The 8917-nt window shown below is 43.6% G+C and overlaps 1 non-coding gene across 1 annotated transcript; it reads right to left on the bottom strand.

The window, feature by feature from the left end:
* Nucleotides 1-8622: 8622 nt before the first annotated feature.
* trnah-gug (transfer RNA histidin (anticodon GUG)) lies at nt 8623-8694 on the bottom strand. Its single transcript has one exon. It is a non-coding gene; the product is annotated as a tRNA-His (tRNA).
* Between the last annotated feature and the right edge of the window lie 223 nt (nt 8695-8917).

The following is an 8917-nucleotide window of genomic DNA, read 5'->3' as shown; positions in this document are numbered from 1 at the left end:
TGTGTCATTTTTAACTTTGTCTACCCAACTCAAACACTGGCACTTCCATATCATTGAGAACATCAGTCATGTCCCAGCGCAGTCAGAGAAGGCAATCTTGGAATAGCCTCACTCATTGTTCAGAAGGTACGTTTAATTTTCAGAAACCAACCCACTCAATCGTGAATTACTGCAGATTGTTAATGTGCTGAGCTGTTTGTTTGAGCTTTACATTGAATGGAAGCTGGTTAGCTCAGTCCGTTGGCTAACTGGTTTTTGGTATAGAGTGAGACTAATGACGTGGGATTAATTGTCGCACTGTCTCAGGGTGCCAGAAGGATCATCATCTCCTCTGCTTACGTGATCTGTAATACAATGTGACTCTAGTGAGTAGGAATGCACCTGTCGATGTCAAGCATCATTATCATTGCCATCGATTGCCTTGGTCGTTTGGTCACAATGACCAGGAACGGGACTGAGTCCTTTTAATACTCACTGATTTAATGGGATACAGAAAAATGTTGTGCAAAATAGACTTGATTGAAAACTGGGTTTCCAAGGGTCGCTGCGTTGTTTACAGAAAATGTTACATTATCACAGGGCTTCTCACTCGGTCGGCTTCAATTCAGCACAGAATTCGATTCAACCACACTTCACGAACACGCTTCTGCAAGATCCTACAGACAACATGAAACACACTGCACTCATCATTAATCTTCACCATGGCTTCATCCAAGGACATAATGCACAGTTTTCATGAATACTGAAGACATAAGAATGTCATGCAAGAGTAAATTGAATTTCAGTTTAAGTTGTAAAGTGATAAGAATCTAGAGTAAGATACAGAACGCCCGAAATTCATGTTTATTACCGTGGTCAGAACTCTAGTCAGAAAAAGGAGAAATCTGTCCCTGAATCCCCAATATCTAACCGGCAGTTTGCTCCATGTGTCTAGTTGGAAACCTGTGTGAAGAAGCATGCAGCTTGAACGAGCACCTAGGAGAATCCTGCACTGTCTGATCTGAAGCTACAACAGCAGCTGTGAGAGCGGTGGGATAAAGGGGAGGACCTTGGTATTCCGTGGTGTAGATTCACATTGTCCTCATCATGCTATTGTTTAAAACCCTCTGTCAGAAACAGCACAGACTGAGAGGAATAGGAGGGGGCCATTTCACCCGCCAGCGCTACCCCGCCATTTGACATAATTACGGCTGATCGAACAGGTCAATGTCTTTTCCCAGCCCATCTACATCAACCTATCGCCCAAAGGGAAAAAGACACTGAATAAATCGAAGCACTCTGTGCAACCGTGGGAGGGAACTGTGTTGAAAGACAGTGGGTATCTGCAGTGGGTTTTGTGAATGCGCAGCCGATTGCTGGCTTATCATATTTCAGATGATATGATTTTCTTAAAACTCACCACCAAGAAAGTGAGGAACCTTCTCTGGTCAGTAGCAGGAACGACAACTCCAGACGAGGGGAACTGACGATGAAGCAGCAGAACAATCATTGAATCAGCTGAAATCTGAACAAAATTGCGATTCTGGCGGGAATCAAACCCACAAACTGTGAATCGCGATCTTAACAATGCAGTAGATGTCCACCACGTCTTTCATTGTGCCACTGAGCTGCGCTAGCCTCCATTTTACTGCACCGAAAGTTACAGTATTCAAGTCTTTCAATAAATATCTGTTTATCTTCGCCCCACCTTCCAGTACCTGGTCCTTATCCGTGCATGCTCTAGCTCCTCAAGTGTTCAGCTAAATTCTCCCGAAGTATTTGGATGACTCTTAGCTTTACCACACGTTCAAACAGTGAGTTCCAGACAAACAACCCTCTCCGGATGTAAACATTCTTCCTAAATCTTCCCTGAACATCCTCCCTGTAGCGTTTCATCTATAACCTTGGTTATTTATCCATCCCATATGAAGTTTATTCCTGTCAAACATACCTATTCCATTTCTGTGCACGTTAATCAATTTCTCTCTCAGCTTTCTCCGCTCTCAGATAGAGAGCCCCAGTCGAGCTCATCTATCTTTGCATTGGCGAGAGTGTGGTACTTTAAAAGCACAGAACGTCTGGCAGCATCCGAGGAGCAGGAGAATCGATGTTTCCGGCATAAGCCCTTCATCAGGAATGAGGCTTTTGAGTCGGGGTTGAAGAAGGGGAATGGGGTTGGTGGTCAGGTAGCTGGGAAACCGATAGATGGATGAAGAGAGGTAGAAGGTTGTAGTTCGGAGGGGCAATGATGGCCGGGTCCAGTGAGCAGTGCCTAGCTGGAGGCTTGGGATTGGGATAATGTTGGGGGAGGTGAAATGAGGAAGCTGTTGAAATACACATTTATCCCGTATGGTTGCAGGGTCCTAAGGTGGAACAAAAGATTTTCTTCCTCCAGGCATCGGCTGGCAATGGAATGTCGTTTTTTTTTTCCCCGAAACATCGATTTTCCTACTCCTCAGATGCTGTCTGACGTGCTGGGCATTTCCAGCACTACACTCTCGACTTTGAGCTCCAGCACCTGCAGGCCTCACTTTCGCTTATCTTCGCAGGGGGAATGGTCGAGCTCAGGCACCACGTTGATAAATCTCCTCTGACCACAATCCCGTCCAAACGCACTTTTCCTGAAAGGCTGGCAATCACAACAGAATAAAGTTATCAAAAGAAATGTAGAAATATCGGAACAAAATCTGCAGGTCTAGTGCATCTGGGGAGAAATTTTCGAGCCAAACCATCCGCCTTTGGAATGAATGGTATGTGTAGATGGGGCAGGAACATGAAAGAAGATGGGCAGGGTCTAAAATGATTGAACTCCACGTTGGGTACTGAAGATTGCACGGTCTCTCATTCGGAAATGACGTGCCACTCTTCCAACTTGCACAGGCCATGCGGAGCTCTGCAGCAGACCAAACTGACATGGAGGCATAGGAACACAGTGGGAATTTGCAGTGACAGGAATCTAGAAGCTCAAGTTCTTTTTTCTGTTTGCAGACAGAACATAGGTGTACTCGCATTTGTCACCCATTCTGTTTTTCTCTCCCCAGTCTTGACGAGATTACACTGTGAGCAGGAAATGCAGTTTGCTAAATTGAGTGAGAGGCACATAAATCACTGGAACTTTACACAGCGAGGAGAGACATCGTAAATAAGTAGCATTGCATCTTCTGAGATTTCGTGCACTTGTGCCATATGGGGAAGTGTTGGGGACCAAGGAGGACTGGATAATGGTGCTCAGAGAGAAATTGTCCTACATAGTGCCGGTATTCAGTGGTATGGGCGAGTGGGGAAAGGGCAGTAGAATGTATATTTTCCTGAGCTACCTTCTATACGTAAACACCTCACTACAAGCAAAACTACCTAATGATTTTCGTTCCAACACCGACTCTAGGTACAGCTTACAGAAGTCACGTGTTTGCACAGTCACTGTCACTGTGTCTCCCCGGGAGCAGCAGCACTCCCACACGCTGATTCAGACAGCACAGTTCTTACTCTGACATGTCCGTTCGGGAATGGAAGGACAAGTATGAATAACCCATTCTTGTAACTGAGTATCTGTATTGCTCAATCACAATCACTTAACTATCCGAACTCCTTTTTAAATCACTTGATACAGAGCCTTGTATGTCTTGGCATCACAAATTCGCATCTGAATACTTCGGAAAGTTATGTGGATTTTGCCTCTCCGATCCTTGCATGCAGTGTGTTTCAGATTTGAGCCACCCACTGCTTGCAAACGTATTTCCACGCATTCACTGTAATCTTTCCGCCTCTGATATATTGTCAACACAGGAGAAAACGGAGCTTCGTGGAATGATTGGTTCGGCTGGGATTATTCTCTTTGAAACAAAGGAGGCGGAGGGGACCTGTATAATCCCATGATAACATTTATAAACGTTCAATATTCATGGGATCTTGACAGGGTAGTTATGGGCAGGTGGTTTATCCTCTGGTATGAGGAGAACACCAGAGGACATGAACTCAGAATTAGATTTTGCCTATTTAATTCAGAAATGAGCAGTCATTTCTTTGCTCAGGGGCCAGTGAAACAGTGGAACTCCTTACCGAAACTGTTGTTGAGGTTGAGTTGTTGTGTATTTTCAAACTGTGCCAGACAGATCAGAAAGACGATAATGCTTTGTCAGGCAATGCAAGAGAATGGAGTTGAAGATTATCAGATCAGCCGTGAGATCATTGAATGTTCGAGCAGACTCGATAGTCTGAATGGCCGACTTTCACTACTGCATCATTTGGTCTAATGCCTTACTTTGTTGATAAGTTTCGAATTTTGAGGGGATGGAATGAAGTGATAGAAAAGGTTTCTCAAACTGATCAGACAGATCAGGAACTAGGCTCATAAGCTCATAAACAAGAAATGTGCTGCTGCCTGGAGACAACAAATGGCACTGGGCACACCCCAGATGGGTATGTGCAGAAGTTGTGGTTGCTAAAGAAAATTGGTGGATCTAATATTGTTGCCAACTTGGTGATCACGCTGGATGCCGGATCCCGGTATGATGCACACAGCAAAAGATTGTGAAAGAATGAAAGGCTCATTACATTTGAAAAGTTTTCTGCGGTTCCAATTCAATTGACTGTTTAAAATACTGATCAAAAGTTTGTGTGGTGTGTTACATTAAAATTCACAATCCAACTGGATAAAATATTGCACCTGATCTCTCCTTATTTGTATTGCTTTCATTCGATGTAAATTCATAGAAAGTCAAGATGGAATGAAAGGAGGAAAGAAACGTTTGCACTCCTTTTCATTATCCCAATTTAACTTACAACGGAAACAAATTGCTTGATTTCGACTTTGATGAGGTTTCGTTTTATCACAAATCTCCGGTGCAATGAAGGGCAAGAACAAGACTCTCCATTCCAATGTATACTAAAGATGTGAGGCACAAACGAAAACCACAGCTGTTTTTGATGGAAGTAACAGCCAGAGTAGGATTCAAATCCACACATGCACAATGAAAGACCAACCCGTCGCCTTCACCTCTGGGCCACTTCAGCCCATTGCAAAGGGGCTCACAGGTGACCACATCAAGATTACATATGGTGCACCCAGGGGATAAGAAATTCGCTGAGAGGAATCGAATCCACACCATTATGTTTCTGCTTTCAGCGAATAATAATACCAGCAAAATCCAAAGAATTGACCTCGTCCTTGGAAGGAATACCTGTCCTTGATTCATTCCGAGTCCGAACTGTCTCAGAATGAACCAGCAAACATGAAATTGCCGTCACATTCACACGCATATTTAGTCTTGACGCATAATTTCTTCAGACAGTTTCTCTCTCACGTGAAGAAGTATATATGGAGAGAGAAGTGAAGGTGATGTTTTAGCTCGATGGGCTTTCTCATATGGCTGCATCTGAAGTGGGTAAAATTTCCGGAAATGCAGTTTTCTTCATTTCATTTTATTAATTTTGCTGCAACTTCATTCTGTTCATTGCAATGATCGGAAGTGAATTTGATTTATATCATTGGAATGTTTAATGTTGCATTCAATTTTGCTCCGAATTTATTTCAGCTTAAAGAAAATACTGTTGAGAAAAACAGAAGGTTAAACTACAAAACAAGATGCCAGTTTTGATGCTCAGTTACGTTGGCAGATTTCAGTGGGTATCCAATGAACCCAACATCATGGCGATTGTCCTTCCATCTTTAAGGCGTGGGATTAAAGCAGGAATGGATCTCCAAGAGACAGGTCACTTCCTATTCATTATGGAATATCTTTCCTTGACAATATACAAAATCTGCTCAGTTCGATTTATAATGTTTCATGTAGAATATCAATATAAATCTTTCAAAACTCTGATGGTTCTTTGCTCAATATTATTCAGCTGCATACGTTTCCGATATTTCTTCACATCTAAATTCGTCCAAATTAGACATTGATTCCTCACAACTTCCACCGCCCACACACCTCCCCCCACCCCCAAACACACCCCACGTTTACACATTTACCTGGCCACAGGCTGTTTCTCTCATGGTGTAACTCACTGCTTCTGTGTCTCGAAATGTGTCTCTCCAAATATTTGGAAATGGATTCTCAGAGTGACAGAAATTCTGCTCTTATTATTTCTTTGCCCGACATCGATGGTTTTGAAAGCCTGACGTTCAGAAATTTGCGAACTTGAAAGAGAGCATTTACCAACTATTTACTCTCTCCAAACCTCAAATACTCTGGAAAACTTCCATTCGGTTTTCCTTGGTTCAGTTTCCAATTTTCCAACACACAAATAAATAAAATTTCATCCCCACGAAACGCCGTCAGCATCGTCTCTAATGTCTTAGCAGCCCAGTAAGCGCTGGCAGTGTCCTCTCCGATAGAATCACAGATTCCCAACAATGCAGGAAGTACAATTCAGCCGATCAGGTCTGCAGGGACATTGGAAACAGCATCTCAACCAGACCTAGCTCCCGTCTCTATCCTGGCATGCCTTTGGCTTGTGATTTCAAATAAACCTGTTGGAATGAAACCTGGCATCGTGTGACTACTGACCTTATCACTGCGTTACCCATGGCTAACTCACTTAACTTACTGAATTCACTCCCTGAACACATCAACGAATTTAACACGGCCAATCCACCTAACCTGCAGACTTACCAGCAGTGCGAACCAATGAGCAAATGTACCATCATATTGAACACTATCCGTATCATGTTTAATGGCTTTATACACTTGCAACTCAGCCGAGTGAAAGCAAGCTGCGCCCTCAAACCGAGCTCAATGCATGCAAACGCGGTTCTGCGCTGTACAACCTCATTAGTGCTGCTGGAAATGTTTCTGCACTCAGATCTGAATGGGTTTACTCTGTTTTCTTCCTCAGATTGCTGCTTTATATAAACACACAGTCAGGAACAACTCTATATAATGGTTTTCATTGCAACACAAACACAATGTGCAGTTTGCAGAAGTTACGTGTTTGCACTTTCACTGACACACTCTCTCCCCAGGAGCTGCAGTCCTTCCCCAGCTGATTCTGACAGCATTGTCCTTCCTGTGACATAACCAATCGAGAATAGAAGGCCAGGCATTAATAACCTTCACTGGGGAACAGAGCGACAGGTTTAAAACATTTACGATACCCCCAGCTGAGAATTGAGCCCAGTGACAGGCGGGGACACTAACCACGATACTGTGGAAGACAACAAAATCGAAGGAGGCCCTGCAGCCTGTTGTGGCCGCACTTGTTCAACACAACTGCTTAACTACCTGAAACAAGATTTCCATTGTTTAGCCCATAGTCTGATATGTATGGCATCACAATTTCACATCTGAATTTTTTTTTCAGGTTAAAAGAGTTTCCGCCTCTCTGACCGTTTCCGCACATATAATCAAACCTTTCTGCCTTTTCCCAAAATCTGTTGGCCCCGTTGTTCAATCCCTCCATCAATAACAAACGCTTCTTTCAGTCGATCCTATCCATATCCCTCATTATTTTGTACATCTCAGTCATGTCTTCTCCAATCTCCTCTGCTTGGTGACAAACAACCCCAGTCTATCCAATCTCTCCTCATAACTGAAACTCTTCAGCCCAGACAATATCCCAGTGAATCTCTCCTGCAACGTTCGCAGTGCCATCACATCATTGCTATACTGTGAATTGCAGAACTGCACACAGTACTCTAGCCAGAGCTAAATTAACTTTTTTCCTATTCTGTTACAGAATGAGGGCATCGCTGTCTCGGCAGCATTGATTGCGATCCCTAATTGCACAGCGGGTAGTCGATACTCAACCGTATTGCAGTGAGTCTGGAGTCACATCGAGGCCTGACCAGGTAAGAATAGCAGGTTCCTTCCTCAAAGGACGTCAGTGAACACGATGGTTTTGTTTTTTTTCAACAATTGGCCATGTATTTATAGGTGTTATTAGATTCGTAATTCCAGATATGTATTGTATCCCAATTCTAACACCTGGCATGGTTGGAGTCAAACCCGGGTCCCTGGTTCATCTGCTTGGTATCTGAGTTAACTATAATCGTGCTCGGCCATTGCGGAAAACCCGTGGAAGTAATCTTTCTGAAAGCAGTCGCTTTTCCTCGATATTGTCCTGAATCATTTTCCTGAGCTTGACCGCCCATAATCGCAAGTCCATATCAGTAAAAGCTGCTACCTGAGGATTGGCCTCACAACAACCGTAACCAAATGGATCAACTGGTCTTCAGGTCCTGATGGTGGGGTTGGGGCACGTTCAACCAGCAACGGTGACCGCAGAAGCACAAACTGAATGGTATCAATGTGAGAGTCAGTGTTAGATTCTGCAGTGCCTTAATGAAATAGGAAATGACTCCACAACCACATGATGAAAGAGCAGCGCTCCGAAAACTAGTGCTCAGTTCAATCTGTTAGACTCTAACCTGGTGTTGTGTGTTTTTTAACTTTTTACACCATAGACCAACACCGGCATCTCTAAATTAATGTAATGGGGGTGTGGGATGAAAAGTTCAGTTAGTGATCGTAGGAGGGAGTGAAATCTCTGAGAACGGGTGGATTTGAATTCTGACATATGAAATACAGAGATGTGAGCGAGCAGAATTTGAAGGGCAAAGATCATCACCTTGGAAAAAATTACCTTATCCAAACAACTGATTCCTTTGTGTTTCCCAAGAGCTGGAGAAGATAGAGCAATTACTGCCGTGACTCGGATTCGAACCGAGGTTGCTGCGGCCACAACGCAGAGTACTAACCACTATACGATCACGGCATTCCACACATGAGGGCGTTGACAGCGTGCAATAAGTACAATCTCATAGGACACATTAGGCAGAGCACCAAATGCACAATATCAGTGCTAAGCGAATAGTGGCAGTTATGTGGGAACTCAGAATGGGCTGACCGTTTAATGTCGGTTCCCCCAGAAGCTGTGGTGATTCCATCATTAATATGCTGAAGGCTGAGATAAGTAGATTTCTCCAAAACATCAAAAA

Source organism: Hemiscyllium ocellatum, chromosome 29 (genome assembly GCF_020745735.1).
Source record: "Hemiscyllium ocellatum isolate sHemOce1 chromosome 29, sHemOce1.pat.X.cur, whole genome shotgun sequence".
In the NCBI taxonomy this organism is placed as follows: Eukaryota; Metazoa; Chordata; class Chondrichthyes; order Orectolobiformes; family Hemiscylliidae; genus Hemiscyllium; species Hemiscyllium ocellatum.
The sequence above is the reverse complement of the archived record's forward strand: the minus strand, read 5'-3'. Positions and strand labels throughout refer to the sequence as shown.